The sequence below is a fragment of the Hylobates moloch genome, unplaced genomic scaffold (assembly GCF_009828535.3).
Source record: "Hylobates moloch isolate HMO894 unplaced genomic scaffold, HMol_V3 SCAFFOLD_22, whole genome shotgun sequence".
Lineage (NCBI taxonomy): Eukaryota > Metazoa > Chordata > Mammalia > Primates > Hylobatidae > Hylobates > Hylobates moloch.
The window spans coordinates 20,412,298-20,439,359 of NW_026652297.1; the positions used below are offsets into that span (position 1 = coordinate 20,412,298).

Below are 27,062 nucleotides of genomic sequence, written 5' to 3' on the forward strand. Positions count from 1 at the left end.
TCCTCATGAGGCCTCGGAAAATGGCAGGGGCTCCCCATGGTCCATTTTACCTTTCAAAAAATAAGCATCCCAAGGACCAGGACAAGCTCATCTCTGCCTCTTCACTCCAGGCACCCACAGGTCCTCGTAGATGCCAGACAGGGCAATGGACCCCTGATGGGGGAGAGTGAGCGCCAAATCAGTGAGCGAACAATTTCCACAGTTCTGGGCCCAATGGATGAGATAAACACATCAGCCCTTGGCCAGAATCTGACATGGCAAACCAGCCCATAGTGGGACAGGTACAGCCAACCCCACAGCCTTTCTCAGCAGCTCTGCCTCACTCGAGGCCTGTCACCTTCCCTGCCCAGATCTGTGGCTCAATTCATGACAAGTCAGAACCAAGAAGGCCCCCGGAGATCACGGTCCAAAAACTTCACTCTATAGAAGGGGGACCTTAGCTGAGAGGACACAGCCTTTCCTGAGATCACACAGCTAACTAGAAGCAGAGCTGTGCCAGACTCCAGCCAGTATGACTTCCTGCCCAGCACTGTCACCGCCAGACAGTCCTCCACTCAACTCACACCCACTGACACCAGCGACAGGCCGAGTATGGCACCAGGCAGGCAAAGAGAAGGATCTAATTAATTAACACAACGCGGTCCCTGCTTTCAAGGAGCATCAGGTGGGAGAACCAATACCAACTGTAGCTGACCACATGTCTAGAGCTGCCCCCATGACATGCGTCTGATTGTTCAAAATGTGATTAATCCCTGTCAGGTGCAGTGGCTCACACCTGTAATCCCAGCACTATGGGAGGCGGGCGGATCACTTGAGGTCAGGAATTAAAGACCAGCCTGGTCAACATGGTGAAACCCCATCTCTACTAAAAATACAAAAATTAGCTGGGCGTGGTGGTGGGCACCTATAATCCCAGCTACTTGGGAGGCTGAGGCAGAAGAATCACTTGAACTCAGGAGGCGGAGGCTGCAGTGAGCTGAGATTGCACCACTGCACTCCAGCCTGGGTGACAGAGTGATATTCCATCTCAAAAAAAAAAAAATAAGTGATTAATCCCAACAGAATGTAAGACATCCCTAAACTTAAAGACTTAGTACAAAAAAAAGAATGTTAAATATCTCAATAATTTTTATTACATGATGAAACAATATTTTGGATATACTAAATTAAATAAAATATATTATTAAAATTAATTTCAGTTGGGTGCAATGGATCCCACCTCTATTCCAGCACTTTGGGGGCAGGAGGACCACTTGAGGCCAGGTATTCATGACCAGCCTGGGAAACACAGCAAGACCCCACTTCTGGAAAAAATTAAAAAATTATCCGAGGATGGTGGCACATGGCTGTATTCCCCGCTCCTTGGGAGCCTGAGGCAGGAGACCGCTTGAGATTATAGTGAACTACGATTATGCCGCTGCACTCCAACCTGGGTAACACAATGAGACACTGCTTCTTAAATAAATAAAATTTAAAAATTAAATTCACAGAGGCTGGGCACGGTGGCTCAAACCTGTAATCCCAGCACTTTGGGAGGCTGAGAAGCAGGTGGATCACAAGGTCAGGAGTTTGAGACCAGCCTGGCCAACATGGCGAAACCCTATCTCTACTAAAAATACAAAAATTAGCCAGGTATGGTGGCACACGCCTGTAGTCCCAGCTACTTGGAAGGCTGAGGCAGAAGAATCGTTTGAACCTGGGAGGTGGAGGTTACAGTGAGCCAAGATCACGCCATTGCACTCCAGCCTGGGTGACAAGAACGAAACTCTGTCTCGAAAAAAAAAAAAAAAAATTAATTTCACCATTTCATCTCTCCTCATCTTTCCTTTTTTCCTGTGACCACAGGGAAACTTACAATTATACAGGTGATTCCAATTCTATTTCTTGTGGACAGTAGATACCTTTACCCCAAGATGGGCCATGTGATGGCAATTGTGTGACTGCATGAGAAATCAGCACTGAAACATCACAGTCACCACTCTACAGGCTCACCTTGAATTCCCCAGCAAAGCACAAGCCACAAGCCCGCCTCTGCAGCATCCCACCACCCTCCCTCGTCCCACCACCCTCCCTCGGTTAACCACATCCCCAAGTCAGTTACATAAGCCCTGGTGGGACATCCCTAGGGCAGTCCCTGGGACTCGGGAAGAGGGGAACTACAGGGACCCCACCCTTCCCCAAGCAATTCTTACATGACTTCAAGGAAGTCTTCAGAAACCACACGCTGAGGACGCTTTGTGAAGAAGGTTAAAGGAGGGGGAACAAAAAAATCAGAGACTCAGAGCACGCCGGCCCCCAAGGCAAAGAACAGCTTTCCCGAGCACTCTGTGATTGTGTACTGCATACCAGACCCAGACCCAGACATCCAGGCGATGACAATCAGATGGAGAGCTGAACCAAGCATGGAGTGGACACTCAGAAGTCCGTAATACGATGCTGTTGTGAGAGTGCCACATCAGGGAGGGAAGTATAGTAGGGAATGTGAAGAGAAATTATTTCCAGTATAGAGAACCAAGGAAGGCCTCTTAGAGGAGGATGATCCTGAACTAAGGACTAAGGACACAAATGACTCGAAAACACGGGCTGATGAGGGGGGGGGGGGGGCAGAAGGAAGGATTTGAGACTCTAAAGACATATTACAAAACAGAGTGCCTGTAGGAGATTTGATGATACCTCAGATCAAATTTTTAAAAGGGCTCGGGTGAAGACCTTGAATGAATGCCAGGCTAAACCCTTCAACCAAAGTGGCCCAGGGACCTGCCCCTGCTGTGGACTCACCATGTGGCCCTGGGACCAGTCACCCACTTCCACTCAGGCATGCCTCAGCTACACAAGGAGAACAAGGATGCCCACCCTCCCTAGAGCTGACCCAACTCACCCCCCAACCCCTGCCCCACCTCATGCCTCCAGGCCCATTAGTGGTTCTTAGTTCTTTCATGTGAGGACAGCCCTGCAGGGCCTCCGCTGGCCAAGCTGCTGGGAACGAGAGGAAGCAGAGGGAACCTGTTACCTTAAAAGCCACTCCACTCCCTACCCATAGGTGGCCTCTCCTACCTATATGCTTCACACCAACTCCAGGAGACAGGATGAATCCCACAGGATCCTAAAATGGGATTTGTACTTGCTTTTTTAGGAATTTTTTAGTATTTCAATTCAGCAACATTTAAGGGTAAACTCTCTTCTCCCAGTTCTCTCTGCTTCAGTTATGAATCCCTTATTTCTTCAAGCAAGAAAAAATGCTCTCTTGACGGCCTTCTGAAAGGTGGCTGCTGTACCATGGGCCCGGCACCTCTTCACACCCTCTGCCATGCATCTGATGAGTTCCAAATAAGAGAACCAGATCTCTACGAAGGAAAAGAGGAAGCCCATTTGAAGCTGCCTTTGAGAAGAACATGTGCTGTCAAATTCCAGACAAGCGTCTGAAGTTTCTGCAAGATTCCTCCTCCTGTACAGTGACATCAGATACGTGTTTGCCTTGCCATATCACAGGTACAACTAATGTGAGGACTCATTCCACATTTAACCCACAGAAACCAGATGCCATCTCTCCATAATTCATGCACTTACCGGTTAATTCACTCAAGTAAGCATTGGGCACTGTCATGCCCCACTGTCTATTCTCTCTATTCATTGTGGTCTCAAGGGGAGGCAATATCTCAGCTAAAGACCCTCACTTCCAGCCCTCACTACAACTGGTCCCCCTGGCAAGTGACAGCTAATGAGAGGTAAATGAACACTGAGTGAGATTTCCAGGAAGGCTCCTGTTATGGACTGAATGTTTGTGTCCACTCAAATTTACATATTGAAGCCCAAACCCCCAGTGTGATTACATTAGGAAGTGGGGCCTTTGGGAGCCATATTAGTCCATTCTCGTAATGCTATAAAGAAATACCTGTGGGCCAGGCATGATGGCTCACACCTGTAATCCCAGCACTTTGGGAGGCCAAGGCAGGTGGATCACTTGAGGCCAGGAATTCAAGACTAGCCTGCCCAACATGGTGAAACACCGTCTCTACTAAAAATACAAAAAAAATAGCCGGGTGTGGTGGCAGAAGTCTATAGTCCCAGCTACTCGGGAGGCTGAGGCAGGAGAATTACCTGAACCCAGGAGGCGGAGGTTGCAGTGAGCTAAGATCGCACCATTGCATTCTAGCCTGGGTGACAGAGCAAGACTCTATCTCAAAAAAAGAAAGAAAGAAAGAAATACCTGAGACTGCATAATTTATAAAGAAAAGAGGTTTAACTGGCTCACAGTTCAGCGGCTGTACGAGAAGCCTGAGTCTGGTATCTGCTCGGCTTCTGGGGAGGCCTCAGGATACTTACAATCATGGCAGAAGGCAAAGGGGGAGCAAGGCATCTCACACAGTGCCTGGACTTGGGTCCAGGGTGGGGGGAAAGTGCTACACAGTTTTTTGTTTGTTGGTTGGTTGGTTGTTTGATTGTCTGAGACTGAATCTCACTCTATCGCCCAGGCTGGAGGATAGTGGTGCGATCTCGGCTCAATGCAACCTCTGCCTCCCGGGTTCAAGTAATACTCCTGCCTCAGCCTCCTGAGTAGCTGGGACTACAGGTCCATGCCACCACCATTGGACAGTCTCCCTGCCAGCAATACATGGCAAGAGTAGCTGCTAAAACACCAATAATAATTTTTGTATTTTTAGTAGAGACAGGGTTTCACCATGTTGGCCAAGCTGGTCTCAAACTCCTGACCTCAGATGATCTACCTGCCTCGGCCTCCCAAAGTGCTGGGATTACAGGATTGCAGGTGTGAGCCACCACACCCAGTCGCTACAGACTTTTAAACCAGATCTCATGAGAACTCACTGTCGAAACAACAGTACTGGGGGAGGGGGGCGGTGTTAAACCATTCATGAGAAACAGCCTCCATGATTAAATCATCTCCCACCAAGCCCCACCTCCAACATCACTGATTACAATTCGACATGAGATTTGGGAGGGAGCACAGACCCAAACCTTATCAGGAGGTAATTAGGGTTAGATGAGGTCCTGAGGGTGGGACCCTCATGAGGAGATCAGTGCCCCTGTAAGAAGGGGAAGAGAGAGATCTCTCCCTCTGGTGCACTGAGGAAGCACCATGCTGTCAAAAGGTCTCCTAAGGAAGATTCCACAAAGGAGGAGGGTATCAGGCAGCAGGCCAGGCCAAGACAGGAAGCACCAAAGAGTTTACACACTTATCTAACTGAGGAAAGTTTAACTGCGACATTGCTTCTCAGTGTCATCACAAAACACAGGACTTCCAAAAGTCAGAAACCAATCAATTTCACAATCCCGGAGAGAGCTGGCTATCTGGTTCTCACCATCATACGAAAGATGACACCTAGAAATCTTTGGTACAACCGCTAATGTTTTACCTTCGCATTGTAATAAAGGCCCCAGGCCCTGGTATTTAATACATTATTTGAATAGGGCTCTATGCTCTCAGGTCCTGTGGTGTGCACAAGTCATGCAGTGATTCACTCACAGCAGAGAAACCCAATGAGCCAGCGGAAGTGAGGCCCTGCTTATAATAGTACTAAAGAGGAAAATGTTAGCAGAGCTTGGTTTGAGGTATAAGATGCAACACAGAAAAAATGTTAAATACCTTCATGACTTACAGACACTAACAGCTTTCATGGGAAGAGCTCCAAGGAGAGAATTTTAAAAGGCAGCTTATGGGCTGGGCGTGGTAACTCACACCTGTAATCCCAGCAGTTTGGAAGGCCAAGGCGGGTGGATCACTTGACGCCAGGAGTTGGCCAGCCTGGCCAACATGGTGAAACCCTGCCTCTACCTAAATACAAAAATTAGCTGGGCATGGTTGTGGGTGCCCGTACTCCCAGCTACTCGGGAGGCTGAGGCAGGAGAATCACTTGAACCCAGGAGGTGGAGGTTGCAGCGAGCCAAGATTGTGCCACTGCACTCCAGCCTGGGCAACAAAGTGAGAGTCTCTCTCAAAAAAAAAAAAAAAAGGCTGCTCATGAATGAATGTGATAAGTGACCTTCATTAGACACTGTTGACTGTGAAGCCCTTGGAAATGTGAAAATGTATTGAGCATTCCACCAAGGGCCATCGGCAAAGGAGGTGGTGGGTAGAGAAGCCTGGCATTGTTGAGGCTGCAGTCATGCTCCTCTGACTCAACTTCCACTGTTGCCCACAACGGCTCTCAGGGACGAACAAGAGCATCTGCACATTTGCACTGGCTACAACAAAGGTCCAAGACAGGAGGGAGTTTACAGACCTCCCAGTTCAAGCCCCTCATTTTTCAAAGGAGAGCCCAGAATAGGTGATGTCACACAGCTGTTTAGTGGCCCCCCAGAGCCAGGAAGCCAGAGCCCCTGACCCCTAGTCTGGAGCTACTGCAGCTCAACCATGCAGTGTGTACCCCCCAGAGTAACTCATTAACACAGTCACTGGACAATTGGACAGTCTCCCTGCCGGCAATACATGGCGAGAACAGCTGCTAGGGCACCAAAGACAAGATGGAAACCCCACTGTGCACAGGATTGCTACCTCCTGCCTGCGGCTCCCGTCCTGAAGCCTTACGCGGGTCCAGCTGACAGGCCCGTGGTTAGCTCCAGCACCTGCAAAGGAGGTGGCTGCCCAAAGTCATACTCTAGCAGGTGGTAGCTCCGAGTCAGGAAGAGAGCTCTCAAGACCAGACCAACCTAGTATCTGACTACTAACAAACCTATAAGTCTGGATACAGATGATTACAAAGGAGAAAATAATCATAGCAGTTACTGCTTTAGCATTGATTCTGTATCAGATAATGTGTATAAGGTGTTCTGAATATAGTACATATATACTATACAGTATATAGATATAGTACATCATTTAAGTCTCAAAATAACCCTACAGGCCTAACCCAGAGCTTTCATTCTAAATTTTTTTTTTTTCTTCTTGAGATGGAGTTTTGCTCTTGCCACCCAGGCTGGAGTGCAATGGTGCGATCTCAGCTCACTGCAATCTCCACCTCCTGGGTTCAAATGATTCTCCTGCCTCAGCCTCCCGAGTAGCTGGGATTACAGGTGCCCGCCACCATGCCCAGCTAATTTTTGTATTTTTAGTAGATACAAAACGGGGTTTTTTAGTAGATACAATGGAGTTTCACCATGCTAGCCAGGCTGAACTCCTGACCTTAGGTGATCCGCCCACCTTGGCCTCCCAAAGTGCTGGGATTACAGGGGTGAGCCACCACACCCAGCCTCATTCTAAACTTCTATTAAACACCACTTGCTGGTGCTGCAAACTCCTGACAAAGAAGTACTAGTCAAGGCAGCGCAGCCTAAGCTCTCCACACAAATCAAGGACACAGTGGCCACTGTCACACAGGTCGGGATGGACAGAGAGGTTTGCAGGGTATAAGATTTGCAGAGACCACCAACGAGGAGCAGAGGAGAAGTGGGGAGAAGTCCTGCTGCTGTAGGAGCTGGGCTTATCCCCAACCAGAGTCCAGCAAATGGGGTCTAGAGAGGCTGATCCTGAAAGCCCTCATGCCTGCCTGAGCTTAGCCTTCTACCCCCCACCACACAGTCTCACCTGCTCTGGGAACAACTTGGACCCCATTCACAGGGGAGCCAGGAGCATGAATGAGATGCAGAGAGGCACGGGGCAGGCAAAATTTCCCCACCTAGAGGCACAGGCCTCCGACTGCCTTCCCCACTCCTCCTTCTAAATGCCTTTAGTACTTAAAATCCAAAAGGACTTTGGGGTTTACTTGGGAATGGTTGGGCTCGGTATGCATACACCCCCCAGCACTTGGCCAAAGCAATGATGGAGCAAAAGAAGCTTCCAGAACCCCCTGGACGCCTGGGCATGGATTGGGAGGAAGGAGCGTCCCACTTTCTTCTAGAGAAAGTTGGAAAGATACCAGCCCGGGGCAAAGCAGGCTCTGCGTGAGGTGAGCAGTGACCCTGCAGGCACGGGGTGGCAGAACCCGGAGGAGAGAGAAGCCCCAGCCAAATGACACGTGGGCCAGCTTCTACCCCTCGTGCTTCGCTGGAGGAATCTCACCCCCACAGGGCCCGGGGCAAGGCCCCTGCTGGATGGGGGCAACTACTTGGTAGGAAGCCTCTGTCCTTTTTAACTTGATACTGTTTTGTCCTTGCCTCTTTACAGTGACTGTCACAGGCACTGCTGGAAAGAACCCCTCCCCCGGCTAGAAGCTTATGAAGAAAAACATCAGAGGCCTTTCCAACCCAACCGAGGAAGATCAAAAACCTTTGAAAACATGGTCAATAACCCCTGGGGGGTCTCAGTGAGGGAGGGATGGGCAGAACAAACATCAAAATGGACAAGAGACAAGGATGTCTGTTCTCAGCTTTATTAAAGCCGTGGTTTTCTGCCTATATTCTGAGGAATCCCAGGGACCGGCAGTTCATGGACTGCCTGAGTCCTTCCAGCCTGCAAGCTGCCCATCCTGCACGCCCCCTTCAACTCCTGAATGACGCTTCATTGAAGAGGACCAGAGATAGAAACTGGCCATTCCGATAGCACCGTTTTATCCCTGAGGATGTCTGGCATATATTTTAATCCAAATTATCTCAGAACAAAGTTTCATTTGAAAACATCTTCTGGAGAGAATTCCATTAAGCCCATTTAATTCCTTGATTATTTTTCACACCCAGGTGCTTCTAATTTTTCATTTTTAGTCAAAATTATTCTCCTGAGGATTGGTTCCTTTCTATTTCAAATAGATTTGATTGAATGAACAGTTTCATCCATATCAAATTTTACTAAATGTAGCTTGTGGCATGGAGTTTTTCATTATTTCTATCAAAATTTTCCTGAATCAGTTTCTTAAAGATCTAAAAATTTGGCCAGGCGTGGTGGCTCATGCCTGTAATCCTAGCACTTTGGGAGGCTGAGGCGGGCAGATCACCTGAGGTCAAGAGTTCAAGACCAGCTTGGCCAACATGGCAAAACCCCAACTCTATTAAAAATACAAAAATTAGCTGGGCCTGGTGGCAGGCGCCTATAATCCCAGCTACTCAGAGGGCTGAGGCAGGAGAATCATTTGAACCTGGGAAGTGGAGGTTGCAGTGAGCCGAGACCGCACCACTGCACTCCAGCCTAGGCAACAAGAGCGAAACTCTGTCTCGGGAAAAGAAGAAAAAAGATCTAAAAATTTGTCGAACATAGGGGACATCATTTTTTCTCAGTTCCAAAGGTTGCCATGTACAGTCTGAGCCATTATCAGTTTAATAATGTTATTTCTCCCAACAATGTATATTACAAAGTAAATAAGAAATCTATGGTACGTATCTACCCTTAGAGAAATGAGAAAACCATGGGCAGTCTTAAGAGAGACAGCGCCTGCAGCCGTACCACAGACAGACTACAGAACCCTTTAATGCGTCAGAGCAGCAAGAGAGCTTTGCAGGGTTAGAAACATCAAGGTCAAACAGTTTTGTTCCGGCCTGAGCTTAAAGGTGAACTTTTAAAAAATAAAAATGTAAAAGCTACTACTTGCTTCAAAATACAGCTAGGAGTAAGAAGGGAGGGCTGGGGGTAGGGGTAAAGATGAAACAGGATTGCCCCAAGGTTGGTAACTGTAGAAGCTGGATGATGAACATCCAAGGTTCCATTACACTGTTCTCTATTTTGCATATATTTGAAAGTTTCGACCCCAGTTTCTGGCAGGACAATCCCTACTGCCAACAGTCATCCAGACTAACCAGGGGTGAGTCTGACTCAAGGGTTGCGGTTGGTGGCATCCGTGAAGGTTCATCAAGCACTGAGCCCACCTCTGCTTATCTTCAGTGCTAGACACCAGCCTGCAGTTCACCTCCAGACACAGCACGTTCATACACATCACGCAGAGGGCTTCCCATTGCACTCATGAAGCACTGGTTCCTCTGCCTTAAGCTGGCACTATTTGTCACCCTACAGAATCTCCCTAATTCAGGTAAAAGCTGGCAGGAGGACGGTCTCAGGCCTTATGTTTTCACAGGGCACTACTTAGCTTGAGTCAGTGTGCCTAGGCTAGTCAGCCGACTGATGTCTATGACCCGTCCCCACACTTCCATCCTTTCACAGTTATAAGCAGCTTACAGGGCCTGCCAGCTACACGCAGCAGGCCTCCGGGAACGACACATCCCAAATCAAATCCTTCCTGTTGCTGCAGCAACACCACAGATGCCAGGCTCTTCCTGCCCACCCTAGCCAGAAGGGTGTGCCCACATTCCTCCTCATCCTCCTCCCGCTCTCACCTTCATGCTCTAGCAGTGTGCCACCGGCTAGAGAACCGACTGGCCACGTGCAAGGCAGGGGCCTGAGCCGGGGGTAGACAGCAGTACCCAAAAGGAAAAAAACCCCACAACAGCACCCCAGGGTACCACGACCAAACCCAGACTCCTCACCCACAGAACCAAATAACAGGGTCTTTGTGCTCAGGGAGACGGAGACAATGTAGACCAATTGTTTTCTTTTCTAGGAGAAAATTTAAGAGCCTAACAAATAAATTGGCCTGCTCAAAGCATCAAGCCTGGGTATTCTACCAACCCCAATCCAAGCTGCCTTCCCTGCCAGCCAGCCACACAGCCATCCCCGGCATCACACTCTCGCACTCTCTCTGTCCCCAAAACACACAGGCAACATGCCCCACCTCTTAATTCTTCAAATGTGTGCAAACTCAGAGAGCTCCTCCGCTGCAGTGGATTTCCCTGAGCTCAGCAGGGCTGTATCTTCCTCCCTGCACGTCCACTCACAATTCTCTTCCATCTCTGCCTTTGTCCCCTACCTATACTGTCATTCCCAGGACCGATGAAACACCAGCATCTCTTAAGACACACACACACCAGTCAGGGAAGCTATTTCGTCTTCCACTGGGATGCACGATGCAGACCCAGGCCACGAACCTGGTCATTGCCTGACATTGTGAGGGAGTGGAGAGCCCTGCTTTATGCCGCAGGGCGGCGGAGAACTGGAATATTGCATGCGGGGAAAGTCCATGTGCTCTGTAATTATGCCTCATGACATTTCCTTTGCAGTTAATGAGTAGCTGCTGGTTTCCAGTCACAAGGGTGGAGCATAGGAGTGGAGAGGTGGGTGTATAAAGAACTGGGATGCCAGAAGAGCAAAGAGCATCTCCCTCCCCTAAGCTACAGCTATAGCTAATTTTTGTATTTGTAGTAGAAACAGGGTTTCACCATGTTGGCCAGGCTGGTCAGGAGTGAAACATGGTCCCCCAAAAACAAAAAACACATTTTGATGCCGTGCACAAAACAGGCATTGATTTGACCAGGACAATTGGACCAGTGACAACTGGGCCACTATGAGGCCATGGTCTGTGTCAAGAGAACCAGGAAGAGCAGAGTATACCCCTGGCACCAACAATAACCATTGTCTTGGGTCTACAACCTTGAACAAGGACCTGAAGGCATCAGATTCCCTTGGCAGAGCTCTGATCGCCCGACTCCTACCTCTCTCCTTCCTCTCCAGCGGAAGAACCAGGTGGCCAGTTGCTCCCTCCCCCAGTCCTGCCTCTCTACAGGTACACTCTTCTCTGCCTGGGGGTTGCGAGCAGAACACCCACTCTTCCAGTGACTGCTCCCCAGAGATGGTCCCACCTGCAACATGTGGACAAACAAGCCCCCCGTAGCTCTCCAATCTTAACACACCATAATGGCAACAAAAGAAACATTTTGGGCCAGGTGCAGTGGCTCACACCTGTAATCCCAGCACCTTGGGAAGCTGAGGCAGGTGGATTACCTGAGATCAGGAGGTCGAGATCAGCCTGGCCAACATGGTGAAACCCTTTTTCTACTAAAAATACAAAAAATTAGCCGGGCGTGGAGGCGCATGCCTGTAATCCCAGCTACTCGGGAGGTTGAGGCAAGAGAATTGCTTGAACCTGGGAGGCAGAGGTTGCAGTGATGAGCCGAGATTGCACCATTGCACTCCAGCCTGAGGTGACAAGAGCGAAATACTGTCCCCTCCCCCAAAAAAACACACTTTGATGCCTTGCACAAAACTGGCATTGATTTGACCAGAACAATTGGGCCACTATGAGGCCGTATTCTGTGTCAAGAGAACCAGGAAGAACAGAGTATATCCCTAGCAGCAACAATAACCATTGTCTTGGGTCTACAATCTTGAACAAGTCACTAAACTTTTCAGATTGGAATGCCAAGGCCTCTGCTAACTCCAAGGAAGCCTCAGTTACAGTACTGAAAATACATAATTACAGCAGGGACCCATGAGGAAAGTTCTGTAATGCAGTATCTGGCTTAAACAACATATGCAAATTGTGAGCCAGCAGACTAGTTAACCACGAGCTATTTTGCTTTTGCTATCTTCTTTATTGCTGTGCAAGTTTGCAAATTTTCCACAATAAAAGTTTACAAAATTGCTTCTCAATACATTTCTTAATCAGCTGTTGCTTTGCTATTTATCTACCACACAGTTCTTTCTTTAAACTTGAAATTATGTCACTGGGTTAAGCAATAGCATAATTTGAGGGGAAAAGGGAGGTCCATACTATTTATCAAGACAAAAAATAACCACAGTTTCTAGTCAAATGTTTTAAACCAATCACAATAAAACTTTTTTTAAACAGCTGGGGAAATTTGAAAAAGGCCTGGATAATAGATGATATTTAAAAACTAATTTTGTTAGATGTAAAACTGTGACCTTTTAAAGGTTCTTATCTGTTAGAGATAAATATCCAAATATTTAGGTGTGCAGTGATAAATCTAAGAACAGCTTTAAAATAATCAAGGAAAAAGCTAGAGGGGGAGGGTGGACGAAACCTGATTAGCAAGAGGTTAACAATTGTTGACGCTGGTGATGGGCACGTGTGGTCCACTGATTATTCTACTTTTGCAGAAATTCCATAATAAAAAGTTGTAAAGAAATATTTTTTGAAGGCGTTGGTTCATCAGTTATCACTTTCGCTCTTTACCTTCCACATAATCACAAAACTCAAGAAAATGCTTACTAAAAGAATAGGGAAAACCAAAAATATTTGTCAAGGGTTGTCCTCATTAAAGGCAACATTTCAAATAAATGAGCAAACAAAAGTAAAACAAGACCAGGTGCGGTGGCTCACGCCTGTAATCTCAGCACTTTGGGAGGCCGAGGCGGGTGGCTCACTTGAGGACAGGAGTTCAAGACCAGCCCGGCCAACATGGCAAAACTCCATCTCTACTAAAAGTACAAAAATTAGCTGAGTGTGGTGGCAGGCGCCTGTAGTCCGAGCTACTCAGGTGACTGAGGCACGACAATCCCTTGAACCCAGGAAAGGGAGGCTGCAGTAAGCCGAGGTTGCACCACTGCACTCCAGCCTGAGCAACAGAGACCCTGTCTCAAAAAAAGAAAAAGAAATTTCTAAGATTGGCACTGAGGAGAGGTAAAGAGTCAAAATGTTACCCAAACAAGAGACAGGTTTACAAGGCTGAGCTGCTCATGGTCCCTCAAAGCCCATATTATCCACATGCAATCTTTTAAGATGTATGGGAAATGAAGGGGCCCAGCAATGGCCCCAATAGCCTGTTAGTGGCCACACCACTCCAATTGTCCAAAAATTCTCATCTCTAATCTCAGTCTCTTCTGCGATGATTTAAAGCTCTCAGCTCTTTCTCTGTCCCTAGCAGAGACAGAAAAACAACAAAACATGCCCACTTATAATTACAAAGCACTAAATCAGGATAGAGCACTTTCAAGGAGAGCCAAAACCAAACTGCAGACACCTGGATAAGCCCTGTCCCTCCCCACACTCCACCTCTACTGCCCTGATGGAGGGAGGATAAAGGAGCCAGGACAGGGATGTTTATGAAATCTCTACTATATGCCAGGTGTGAAGCCACAGAGTCCAGCTCATAGCCCTGCTAGAAGTATTGTCAGACCCATTTTACACCCAAAGAAACTAGTGAAGGCACTGGTCCAAGGTCACAGGGCTAGAAAGGAAGGAGACTAGGACTCATACCCAGGTCTCCGACTCTGACCACCTGGAAAGAAGACGCACCAAAGCAGGGCCCCATATTATCTCCCCTCTCCAGGGGTGTATTATCTATTAAGTTTGACGTTTCAGTGAACCAGCTGCTTCTTTGCCCGTGCCTAAGTAAGCTTCACTGAAGCTTTCAAGACTGACTCTCTAAGACTGTAGATCCTGATGGGAACCCCCAGTTTGATAAACTCTCTCCATGCCACCATCTGCACACTCATTTTGCCAAGCCCTCTCTCTATAGGGTATCCAAACGCCTCACAATCCCTGTTCAACCCCTCCTTACCGCCTAGTTCTGGAAGCCTCTGCAGATGTATCCAGCATGGGTTCTTTCCTGGATTATTTGTAAAGCTTTCTCACCACCTGCTCACTTGGCTGGAAGCGCCAATGTCGAACTTTCATAAGCTAATCCTGGGCGCTACTAGTCTCTATTTGGAGACTGCTTTCCAACACACTTGAAATAAATGGCTTCAAAGTCATTAACATTCCTCGTGCCTCAGACGAAAATACTCAAAATAAATGATGGAGGGGAGTTATCTGTCAATGGCCCCTTCTCTGCCAGCTGGGATCTACAAAAGGAGCTTCTCAATTGGAGAGCTTCTCCATATTGGCCAGGATTGGTCTTTTGCCAGCCAGTACCTCACACAACAGCTTGGCCTCAGTCCCAGGGGATGCCATTTAACTGAGGCAGAGGACACACCCACTCTAGACAAAGTGACTTCAGTTAACACCAACTCACTGGGCAACTCGGAAGCCCAGAGCTTTCTACTCTTGGCCTATAAGCCTGGGAGAGACCCATAAAAGGTATGTGAAGGGAGAGGAGAGAAGGACAACTCAAACCCAGGGACACCAGCACACACTGGACAACCGAATGCCTGGTGAGTGCCCCAGACCTAGGACCTTTGGAGTTAAGATGCTACAGCAAAAAAGTCTGGCAACCCACAGCCCTCTCCTTTATGCATAGTACATAGAATTTCTAGGATCTCGTCACAGCAGCATCGCCCCTCATGTCCTGGAAAGTCTTATGAGAGCCAAAACTGTGTTACTGAATTTAATTCCCATATTCTAGCATAGTGGCTGGTCCACTGCAAATGTTTAAGAAATAGTTGTATAATTAAGGTACCTAGCTATGATAGAAATGATAATCCACAAACAACTCCCTTATGATCAATCGTTATTAATGCATTTGCGATTTTTTTCTCCTGTGACTCCTGCAATTAGATAAATGTCTATCTGGACATGTTTATCCTTGAAAATGGCCACTTAGGGTGATGTAAAAACTCACCTGAATAATCAAACTGTATACAGAAAGTCATGTCATATGAACGTCATTCTCTCAAGATCTAACTCATTCCCCCCTCCACTCAACCTCACCCCTTCCAAGCTGAGCAATACATAACCCAGATCCCAGTGGGGCTTCAGGAAATTAAGCCTGGGAAAAAAATTTACCCTCTCTGACTTCATAGGACCAAGTTTCTGTACTTCTTTTGTCAGTTTGCCACGTTATAAAATAGTATATGTGAAAAAATACTTTGAAAACTGCCCAACGCTATGAACATATCAGGAATACATCTCATGAATTATTTTACCATTCACTTGGTCTTCTCAACAAGACTGCAAACTCTTTGAAGGCACCGTGAGTCCCCACCACTAGTATGGTGGAGAAGCTGTGCTTAGAACCAGGCGCTCCGCCAAGCCCTCCAGTAGCCAGGCACACTGCCTCTTCTCTTCCCACCTCCTCCACGTTTCAGACTTCCCTGGGTCATTCAGCACCGTTTGTTGCCTGGTACACTTAAACACAGCCAAAGGAGTAACTGGTTCACTGAAACATCAAACCCCTACCTCCAGTCTAACTTTGCTTCTGGATCAGCATAACTTGGCTTAATTTTATCTATCACCTGCAAGAAGATCTGCAAAGGAATTCAAGGTCAGTGGGACATAGATGAAAATGAGGGCCTAATATAAACATGAGTTAGCAAAACATACCTTTCTGGTAAACACAGCATATGAAAAATCTGAGGGATCTATTATCACGTAAGTGCGAAGACGCTCAGCATGGCTGCAGCCAGCAGGCCCTGGCCAGAGCAGGCTATCAGAAACAGCATCAGAGCACAAGGGCATACACAGCCAGGGGCCCCTCTGGCTGCCGGAGGCCACACCACTTCAGGCCACCCAGGGATCTGTGGAAGGATGGGAATGGTCTAGTGACAGGGCCAGGGCAGCAGCTCCACCCCTGCCTGGGGCGGCAGAATTGGCACAAACTGGTGTTGCAGGGGCTCTCCATGTGAGCCCAGGTTCCTGGCAGATCTCCTTTCCACCTGGAATTGCCAAGCAAAGCAGGTCTGAGGAACTCAGGGGCCTTCTCCCAGCTCTAAATGGCTGGGAACAAACTGCAGCCAATGGAACTGAGAATGACAAAGGATAAGATATCCACACAGAGGAATCCAAATGTCTCAGGGCTGAAATGACTACACCTTAAGCCTTTGTAATTCTGTCAATTCCAAACACTCCTTTTTTATTTCTTTTGTTTTTGAGACAAGGTCTCACTCTGTCGCCCAGGCTAGAGTGCAGTGGCACAATCACGGCTCAGTGCAGCCTCAACCTCCTGGGCTCCAGAGATCCTACCACCTTAGCCTCCTAGGTAGCTGGGACTACAGGAGCACACCACCACGCCCAGTTAATTTTCTGTATAGATGGGGTTTTGCCACGTTGCCCACGCTGGTCTTGAACTCCTAGGCTCAAGCGATCCACCCGCCTCAGCTTCCCAAAGTGCTGAGATCACAGGCATGAGCCACTGTGCCGGGCCGCAAGCATTCCTCTTTAAAGCAAGTACTCATTTTTCACCTTTACTTTGCACCACGCAACATGAAGATGCGGAAAGGATAAGATGCAATTTCTGCTCTCAAGGAGCTCACGGTTCCAGGGCAGGCTTCTTAACCCATGGTTTAGAGGTTAGGAACACAGATCAAGACTCAGGCTTCTAGACTCATTAGCTGTGTGACCCTGAGTACTTTCTTACTTCTCTGTGCCTCAGTTTCCTCACCTGCAAAACACAGATAATAACAGAACCTAGCTCATGGGGTTGCTGCGAGGAATAAATGAGTTAATACATATAAGTGCTGAGAAAAGGCCCGCAGTAAGCAGTACAGAGTGTCAGCTGTCATATAAGCAAGCATTATGTAGCATTAGCTCGTGGGTATTAACCCACATGACATGCATGATATTTAAAGGGACTCAACATATACCATGAAGTTATAATTTATGCACCCATGCACATGTCTGTTTTCAGAGGATGACAACCATAACGCTCAAGTTCTCAAAGAAGCAGAGCTGACAAAAAGCTGAGGGAGCAGGGCTACAGGAAGGGTTCATAAAAGTTACATTGACTTGTGCCTTCATTTTAATCCAGGAATGGGTAAAAGCTAAGCAGTGCTGTCCAACAGAACTTTCTGCAATAATGGAAATGTTCTCTATCTGCACTGTCCCAAAATAGTAGCCAGCCTCCACGTGTGGCTATTGAGCACTTGAAATGTGGCCAGCCAGGGTGAATCAATGAATTTTTGGTTTAATTTTAATTAATTTACATTTAAGCAGCTATGTGTGGCTAATGGCTACTATTTTGAACATCACAGAGCTAGTCAGTCTGGGAAGAAAGAAGTCACAGGCAAAGACTAGATTAGGCAATGATGCAAAACATTCCCTGATGTAATCACAAATCATGAGTATAACACCACGATGTACCCTGCAATTATGAGTAGTGACGTGCGCGTACACTGAACCACAGCACAGAGAAGTCCAGATGCTGAAAGACAAGAGGGGCCAGGCCAGGCCGTGAAAAGCTTTGTGCGCTGTGGTCAGAGTTGGGCTTGACACTGGAGACAGAAGAAATGTTCTGTACTAGCCAGGGTTCTCCAAAGAAACAGAACTGATAGGATGTTTATATAAACATTTATTATAAGGAATTGGCTCGTGCAATTATGGAGGCTGGCGAGTTCAAAATCTGCAGAGCTCAAAATCTCCAAGTAGGCTGGAGACCCAGGAAAGAACTTATATCGCAGTTCAAGACCAAAGGCCGTCTGCTGCAGAATTCCGTCGTTCAAGACCAAAGGCCGTCTGCTGCAGAATTCCGTCTTGCTCATGGGAGGTCCCCCTTTTGCTCTATTCAGACCTTTAACTGATTGGATAAGGACCACCCAACATTGGGGAGGGCAATCGGCTTTACTCTAAGTCCACTGATTTAAATGTTAATGTCATCCACAAACACCCTCGCAGTAACAACCAGAATTATATTTGACCACATATCTGGACACTGTAGCCCAGTCAAGTTGACACATAAAATTAACCATTACATGTACTAAACTTTTTGGGCAGGACTATCAGTAGAACTCACTTTGGTAAGATAATTCAGCTGGGAGGCAGTAGGGAAAAATGGAGGTTCCAGGACACAGGAAGACCAGTTGAAAGGCTATTTCAGGCCGGGGGCGGTGGCTAACGCCTATAATCCCAACACTTTGGGAGGCTGAAGTGAGTGGACTGCTTCAGCTCAGGAGTTCAAGACCAGCCTGTGGAACATGGTGAAAGCCCATCTCTACTAAAAATACAAAATTAGCCACACATGGTGGTGTGCACCTGTAAGGTGAGGTGGGAGGACTGTTTGAGTCTGGGAGGCAGAGGTTGCAGTGAGCCGGGATTGCACCACTGCACTCCAGCCTGGGTGACAGAATGAGAGACCCTGTCTCAAAAAAAACAAACAAACAAACAAACAAAAAAAAGGCGATTTCAATGCTCTGGGTAAGACATGAGGGACTGCACCAAAAAAGTGACAATGAGAAATGACTCATTTAGCATTTGTTAAAGTACGAATGAATGGATTCTGTGACTTTACAAAACACACACTTTATGAGAAGCTAGCATTTCCTTGCAAATCTCCGACACAATGTAGAATGGGAAAGGAGGTTTTCCATACAACATAAAGGGAGAGAAGTGATGTAGCAGAGAGATACAGGTAGTTACCATAGATACGGAGATACAGGTAGATACAGAGATACAGGTAGTTACTATATTTCCATGCTCAAAAGAGTCTTATGCCTGCTCTGTGGGTAACATATGCCCACCTTTAACTCCTTCTAACTCACAGCCTTTCTAGAAGGTAAACTATAGTACCAACGTGGCAGTCTGTTAGCTGCTCCCAATATCCATTCCCCCCTTCATCCTTAAAACCACCTTGCCTGGCTAGCTAAAAGACTCCAAGTCAAGCCTCCCTTGCAGCTACCTGTGACTACCTGACCAAGTTCTAGCAATGAATGGAAAATGTGTTGTCTGGGACTCCCAAGTAGACTCTTTAAAATAGAAGGGACATATATCCCTTCCTCATTTCCTCCTTCTGTCCTGAAATGCAGATGTGATGGCTGGAGTTCCTGGAGCCATCTTCAACCGCGAGGTGACGTGGAAGATTGGACTCAAATACTAGGATGTGAGCAGCAAACAGAACACTAGGTTTCAGATGACCATGAAATCACAGCACTAATTCCGGACTGCCTAATTTAGGTCTTCTGTTAGTTGAGAGACGGAATCCTTGTGTGTTTAGGCCATATTTTTTAGTTCTGTTGCTTACAATCAAACATAATTCCTAATTGATAGATGATACAGCTATTATTTTGTGCCCAAACAATGTAGATTTCAAAATTTCAGGCCACATATCTTCATCCATATATTTTCCTATGGCCTTGGGTGTTGATATGGGGCTAGGCAGAAGAGGAGCCTACATAAACTAATACAGCATCTTACACCTCATGATTTCCTTCCAACAGCTGCTCTCAATAAAGGGCCCACTGTAGATAGCTTCTACCACCTTGGATGAGTGCCCAGTTCAGTGTGAAAACAGATACTCCCCCTTCTCTATATAAGGAGAACCTTCACTAAGCTGGCCTTACCCTGAGATCAAGAGGCTTAAACTCAAAGAATGCAAAAACCTCAGAAGATTTTGATATGCCACTGCTTTTAGAAATAACACCAAGCACTTTCTCTGGGGTATGGTGCTTTGACAAAGGGCTGGGGCATACACTTGGGGCTGACAGTGAATTGATGAGCACAGGGCATCTTTTTTTACTTCCATTTAAACCACTTCCTCAGGCCGGGTACGGTGGCTCACACCTGTAATCCCAGCACTTTGGGAGGCCAAGGCAGCTGAGGTCAGGAGTTTGAGACCAGCCTGGCCAACGTGACAAAACCCTGTCTCTTCTAAAAATACAAAAATTAGGCTGGGCGCGGTGGCTCACGTCTGTAATCCCAGCACTTTGAGAGCCCAAGGCGGGCAGATCACGAGGTCAGGAGATGGAGACCACCCTGGCTAACACGGTGAAATCCCATCTCTACTAAAAATACAAAAAATTAGCCGGGCACAGTGGCAGGCGCCTGTAGTCCCAGCTACTCAGGAGGCTGAGGCAGGAGAATGGCGTGAACCCGGGAGGCGGAGCTTGCAGTGAGCCGAGTTCACGCCACTGCACTCCAGCCTGGGCGACAGAGTGAGACTCCATCCCAAAAACAAACAAACAAACAAACAAAAATTAGCCGGGTATGGTGGCACACATCCATAATCCCAGCTACTTGGGAGGCTGAGGCAGGAGAATCACTTGAACCTGGGAGGTGGAGCTTGCAGTGAACCGAGATCGTGCCACTGCGCTCCAGCCTGGGTGACAGAGCAAGACTCCATCTCGAAAATAAAAATAAACCACTTCCCCAAAATGAAACCTACAAAGTGAGGCTTCCTAACCAAAGCCCATCATTGCCTTAACTGAAGCAAACAGGTGCTCCATCCTCTATGAGAAGGTAAACTCCCCCATGCCCATGAAAGTTTTAAATGGAAGAAACTAATAAATATCAAACTAATAAAGGCCATCAAGAATGGAGAAGGGGAAAGAACTGGTGGGAGGCAGAAACAGTAAGTGGCTGGAGAAGACAGGGGAAGACACAGCTGAGGAACCCACATTCCAGAAGATTCTTCAGAAGAGACCCAGTTGATGTGGCCTCCCATGAAGCCCCTTCAGAATTCTACCGGGAGCTGACCAGCTCTCAGCAAAACCAAGCTAGTGAGGGTTGGGGCGGACAGAAAAAAATACTAGACCCAGCTCCTTATCTTAGAAACTCAATTTCATCCCAGAAACACCAGGCTGGGGAGTAGCTAGAACAGCAGCGTGAGCATTCGCATGCTTTTTAGTATCACTCAACTCTCCTGTCTGTGTTCACTTGTGCCCACTCAAGGCTACAGGCTAAGGAATGACAAAGTGGGAGCCAGGGTCCCTCCACAGCTCCACATGCTGTGGATTCAGGAACCCCAAGACAGGACAGCTGACCCCAAAACTACTTTCTCCCTCTGGCTGATCAACACTACAAATTCCCTTTTGGTAGGGCTGCCAGATTTAGCAAATAAAAATATAGGCCTTCCAGTTAAATCTGAATTTCAGGTAAACAACTTTTTTAGCTTATGTACCAAATATGGCATAGAACAAATTTATACCTAAAAAAAAAAAAAATCTGAAATTTAACTGGGTGTTCTGTATTCCCATGTTCTATCTGCCAATCTTACTTCTGGCTTAAACTCCACAAGGACATGCCACTATGTAGAAATGAAAACTCCACCCACAGCCTGCACTTCCAAGCATTTCCCACTTGGTGTAAAGGGTGTAGTTCTGTCTCTCACATGTGCAGAGGTTCCTGCAGTGTGATGAACCCTGAGTTGGGAATATGCAGTCCCACCACGTTGGAAGCAGGGTATTCCAAGCTATGGGAATGTTTGTAAGTCAGAACCATTTGAAGGCCCAGAGACCATAAATCTCTAAGTCTTATCAGTCATTTACTTCTCAGCATGAATAATTTCATCAGATTCTTCAGGGTAGATTTTCATAGAAGTCACAACTGGGAGGGCTGGGGAAGAAGTAGAAAAGAAAGGAAGGAAAGCAGGGGCATCCTCTGAGTCAGGAAAGGAACAGAAGGTGCACCAAGAGTGCACAGCCGGGGCCCAAACCTCGTCACCAGGCAACATAAAAAGGCCAGCCTGTGTCGACGAAACTCGTAGCAGAAATACAACCTATGGTCTGATTTCCTCTCACTGAAAAATTAATCACACTGCCACTCTTGCCAGGGAATGCCTGTGGTTTACAGAGGGGAAGGGGCTATCCATGTCCATGCAATCATTTTACTGAAAGCAGAATACAGTTGAGAAGAAGGAAGGAAACATCTGAAGAGCATCATGGTTTCAGGGAACCAAACTCCACACCCTGTTTCCCCTCTAACCACTATGCTGCGGTGACAAACCACACCTGTTAGCTTCACAAAGAACACTGCCTGCCCAGCAGCACCAACCGGGGCTCAGCCACGCCTCTGTGAATAGCAAAGGAGACAAGAAAAAGGGAGCTGCCCATGACAAACCTCCCAACTGACGAGGTGATGGAGGGCGGCTCCTCCAGCCCAGTGCTTCCTGGCTAAGACCTGCCTGCAACCAGTCCCCCATGTGGACTTCCTGCCACCTGCCAGACAGAATGGGGTTGAATGCAAATGGCTCATGGCACCACCAGAAAAGAAAACCTAGGCCAGGCGCGGTGGCTCATGCCTGTAATCCCAGCACTTTGGGAGGCCGAGGCGGGCAGATCACCTGAGGTCAAGAGTTTGAGACCAGCCTGACCAACATGGAGAAACCCCATCTCTACTAAAAATACAAAATTAGCTGGGCATGGTGGCGCATGCCTGTAACCCCAGCTACTCGGGAGGCTGAAGCAGGAGAAAAGCTTGAACCCGGGAGGCGGAGGTTGTGGTGAGCCGAGATCGCACCACTGCACTCCAGCCTGGGCAAGAAAAGCGAAACTCCGTCTAAAAAAAGAAAAAAGAAAAGAAAACCTCAAGATCAGCAACACTCTCCCTGCTCCAGCCCCAGACGCCCGAGGCAGAGCCAGCCAAGCAGGAGGTGCAACCCTTCTGGCAGAAGCACAAAAATCTACTTCTCTGTGTCAGGAGCCTTTGACCTGGGTCAAAAGCTGCCACTCGTCTCCTTCCTAACCCCATCCTAATTCAAGATTCCAAGCTTCCAAAGTGCAGCTGCTTCTTTCCCAGAATCTTCAGCCAAGACTGTCAGGCAGGATACGATCTTTCAGGCGAAGGAGAGTTAAGAGTCCATGCTCAGTTCTTGCCATAAATCTCCAGGAACTCTGCTTTGAGACAGATGCCCTGTCATTCCACTACGTGCCCTTACTTTGGGCAGCAGGAATGACGCAGTTCCCCAGGAACTGGCCTGTGGCCACCCAGGGGGAATGTGACCAGGGCCACAGGGAAGAACGTCACTGAGCCAGACCTCCTCACCCAAAGTCCCGTGGCAAGAACTGCCCCCAGACAGGCGAGTGGCTCTGCAGAAATGAAAGTGACGGGGAAGAAGGAAGGCATGACAAAGCCGCACTGAAGTCCTAGCAGGAAAAGGGCACCATGAAAGGAAAGTTCCCAAGGACTCCAGATTCTTGGAACAAGAGCTTCTCAGTTACCCTAGCCAAGAAGAGGCAGGGGCGCGCAGGGAAATAACTGCACCAATGAGCTCAAAAACTGCCTTTAGTCCTAAAAGCCCATTCTCCTCAGATATGCCAGAGTGTCTTTCAGATTTGCAAACAGTCATAAATGCCTCCTATGTGCCAGGCACCAGCCAGAACCAGGTAGACTTGGTTTAAACCTTCACTCCTGTCCTCGCAAGCTCTGTGATCTTAAAGTCCCCAAGCCTCAGTGATTACTCCCCCTCGGTATGATGAAAATAGTATCGCCTTGCAGGCCAGACGCGGTGGCTCACACCTGTAATCCCAGCACTTTGGGAGGCTGAGGCAGACGGATCATCTGAGGTCAGGAGTTTGAGACCAGCCTGGCCAACATGACGGAATCCTGTCTCTACTAAAAACACAAAAATTAGCCTGGTGTGGTGGTGTACATCTGTTGTCTCAGCTACTCAGGAGGCTGAAACAGAAGAATCGTTTCAACCTGGGAGGCAGAGGTTGCAGTGAGCCGAGATCGTGCCACTGCACTCTAGCCTGGGCGACAGAGCAAGTCTCCATCTCAAAAAAAAAAAAAAAAAAAAAAGAAAAAGAAAAGAGTACCAAAAGAGTACCACCTTGCAAAAAGTACTTGCTGTAAGGATTAAATGAGATAACGTACATAAAAGACCTATAACCACAAACCCAGGCCCCTAGCAGAGCCTCAATAAATCAGGGCTGTAGATAGCCCCTTAAGAGAACACAGCCTCTAAGCCCCAGTTTCTTCTCCTGCAAAAGTGTGTGTGTGTGTGTGTGTGTGTGTGTGTGTGTGTGTGTGTTTTTACATAACTCCCCCTCATGCATGTAAAACACTGAGAAAGTGCCTGGTATACAAAGAGTGTTGAAATTACTCTTCTTCCTCCTCCCTTCCATCCTCCTTTCTTCCTCCCTTCCATCTAGTAAACTGTCACCGCCATACCACTGACTCCCATTTTCCCTGCACTCTAGCCAACGGCATTTCTCCCCAGGTACCCAATCACTTCAATTTGAACATTATGAAGTGTGAACTCGCTTCCTCCTCCCAAAGCCAGATCCCCACTCTCTATCAACTCCCACTGGCTATTCAGGTCAAAACCTTGGAGTTCTGTACAACATAATCTGGGTAGATAATTAACCACCAAGTCTGTTACAGTCTCCCTTCACATTCTCTTACATTAGGCCACAACACCGGAAAGGTTTATGTAAAGGCCCAGGTAACAGTCTTTGGGCTCCAAGATTAGCTTCCTCATTCGTACTATAAGGTCAAAAGGGAGACAAGGACGGCCCCCGCACAGAGCAGTGTGTGGGGCACCTAATACATCATTAGCGCTCAAAAACTGGAGCTGCTATTAATGTAAGGACATCAATCTCTCAAACACAACGTTAAGCCCCCTAACTCAAGAGCCTACCATGGCTACTCTGCAGCTTCTCGACCAAGTCTGAAGGGTAGGCTGAGGCGTAAGGCACCCTCAGCTGTCCATGCTGTTCCTTTCCTGCCTGGTCCTTGAGCTCCCCTAAGCCTCTCTTTCCAAGGCTCTGGCTTCCTTACCCAAGTTCATATCCACACTGACCCCTCCCCTCAGATCTCTGCTCTTCTGTCTTTACTAGCCAGCCTCCCTCTTGTGCTTCGGAGTGTGCACAGTGTGTCTTTCCCCTCAAGCCTTCCTGATGGGCAGCATCTCCCGCCAACACACACACAGTGACACACTCCCTAGCTTCTTCCCTTTGCCATCTACATCAGAGCCGCATGGTTCAGCGCACTAACAAATAAGCCTCTCCATGTGGCTCTTGGCAAATACAGTCAGGCCTCATTATTCACAGCTTCCATATTTGTGAATTTACCTACTTACTAAGCTTTATTTGTAATCCCAAAATCAACACTCGCAGTGTTCTTGGGGCCATCCACCGACATGCACAGAGTGTTGAAAAAATGAGCTACCTGATAACCTGATCCATACGTTTCTAGCTGATGTCCAACAAGAAGCCATCCTGCCTTCTTGTTTTGGCTCTCATACTGTGAACAAGTGTCCTTTCCTCGGTCCTTTTAGTGCTGTGTTTTTGACATTTTTGTGCTTTTTGTTGATGATTTTTGTCTATAAATTGGCCTCCAAGTATAGCAATTAAGTGCTTTCTAGTGCTCCTAAGTACAAGAAGGCTGTGATGTGCCTTTTGGAGAAAATACTTGCGTTAGATGAGCTTCGTTCAGGCAGAAGTTATACCCACTGTTGGCTGTGAGTTCAGCGTTAATGAGTCAACAAAACGACACATGCAGAAAAAGGAAGAGGAAATTTACCAATCTGAACATGAGTTCACTCAGTAAGTGCTAAAGTAACATCCGTTGTGCATGACGAAGCTATGGAAAAGATGAAAACGTGGCTGGATTTGTGGATTCCATCTGGCACTAAGCCTGAGAGGTCATGACAGATTAAAAAAGCAGAGTGGACAGCATCATCATGAAGCTAAGAGCCAAAGAAGTTTACAGTCACATCACCCAGTCAGGAGAATATTCAACCCTTTGCACCTAGTGTTTTATTATCAAGACATAGTGCATATAATTGATTGTAAGAAACATACTAAATAAGGGGTCTTTAAGAAGAAACACACATATAACAAGGTTATGTATTCATTGGCTGACAAAAATGTTGTGACCAGAGGCTCTCAGGAACCTAACCTCTATTTCCCCTAGGAGCAAAGCCTTGGTACTTGCTAATTCAGTGTCTGTGGCAACTTTATAGAATATGACTACCACAGATAATGAGAACTGATTGTACTTGCCTCTGCCATAGCACCACCTTCATGAAGATGGGGCTCGTGGAGGATACAGACCAACTGTATACTCCACAGTGGCCAGCGCAGACAAAGGGGAGATGCTTTTCTTTGCCAATCCCCTGACCTGCTATAATCCCCCCATAGTCTCACTCCATACCTCAAATGGAGAAGTCATACACACACACACACACACACACACACACACACACACACACACCCCTACCCCTATCCAGGTCAGTAACAAAGATTCTACTTTTGCTCAAAACAGCCCATCCCACACCCTTTTATAAGACTGCCATGAGGGGAATGTCAGTTCCATAAGGACAGGATCTCTGTTCTATGCTTGATAGGTCAACAAGTGGCTAGAACAATACCTGGCATATAGTAGGTGCTCAGTCAATGGCCACTGAAGAAAAGAAAATAATAAATTTTTTTAAATCCCCACACAGACACGTAAAGTAATAACGTACATTTGACATATCCTTGAGTTTATATCCTACCTTTGCAGAACATCAGCCTCTCATCCTCTCATTCTCCACTTACGAACTGTTTTTCCTTTTTTTTTTTTTTTTTTTTTGAGACAGGGTCTCACTCTTTCACCCAGACTACAGTGCAGTGGTGCCATCACAGCTCCACACAGCCTTGACTTCTCAGGCTCACGCAATCCTTCTACCTCAGCCTCCTAAGTAGCTAGGACCACAAGCAAGCACCACCATGTCTGGCTTTTTTTTTTTTTTTTTTTTTTTTTTAAATAGAAATGGTGTCTCACCATGTTGCCCAGGGTGGTATTGAACTCCTGGGCTCAAGC

At 47.3% G+C, this 27,062-nt stretch overlaps 1 protein-coding gene across 4 annotated transcripts in view; it reads right to left on the reverse strand.

The window, feature by feature from the left end:
* SH3BP5 (SH3 domain binding protein 5) overlaps positions 1–27,062 on the reverse strand; it is a 78,461-nt gene that overhangs the window by 14,903 nt on the left and 36,496 nt on the right. The window lies entirely within an intron of this gene.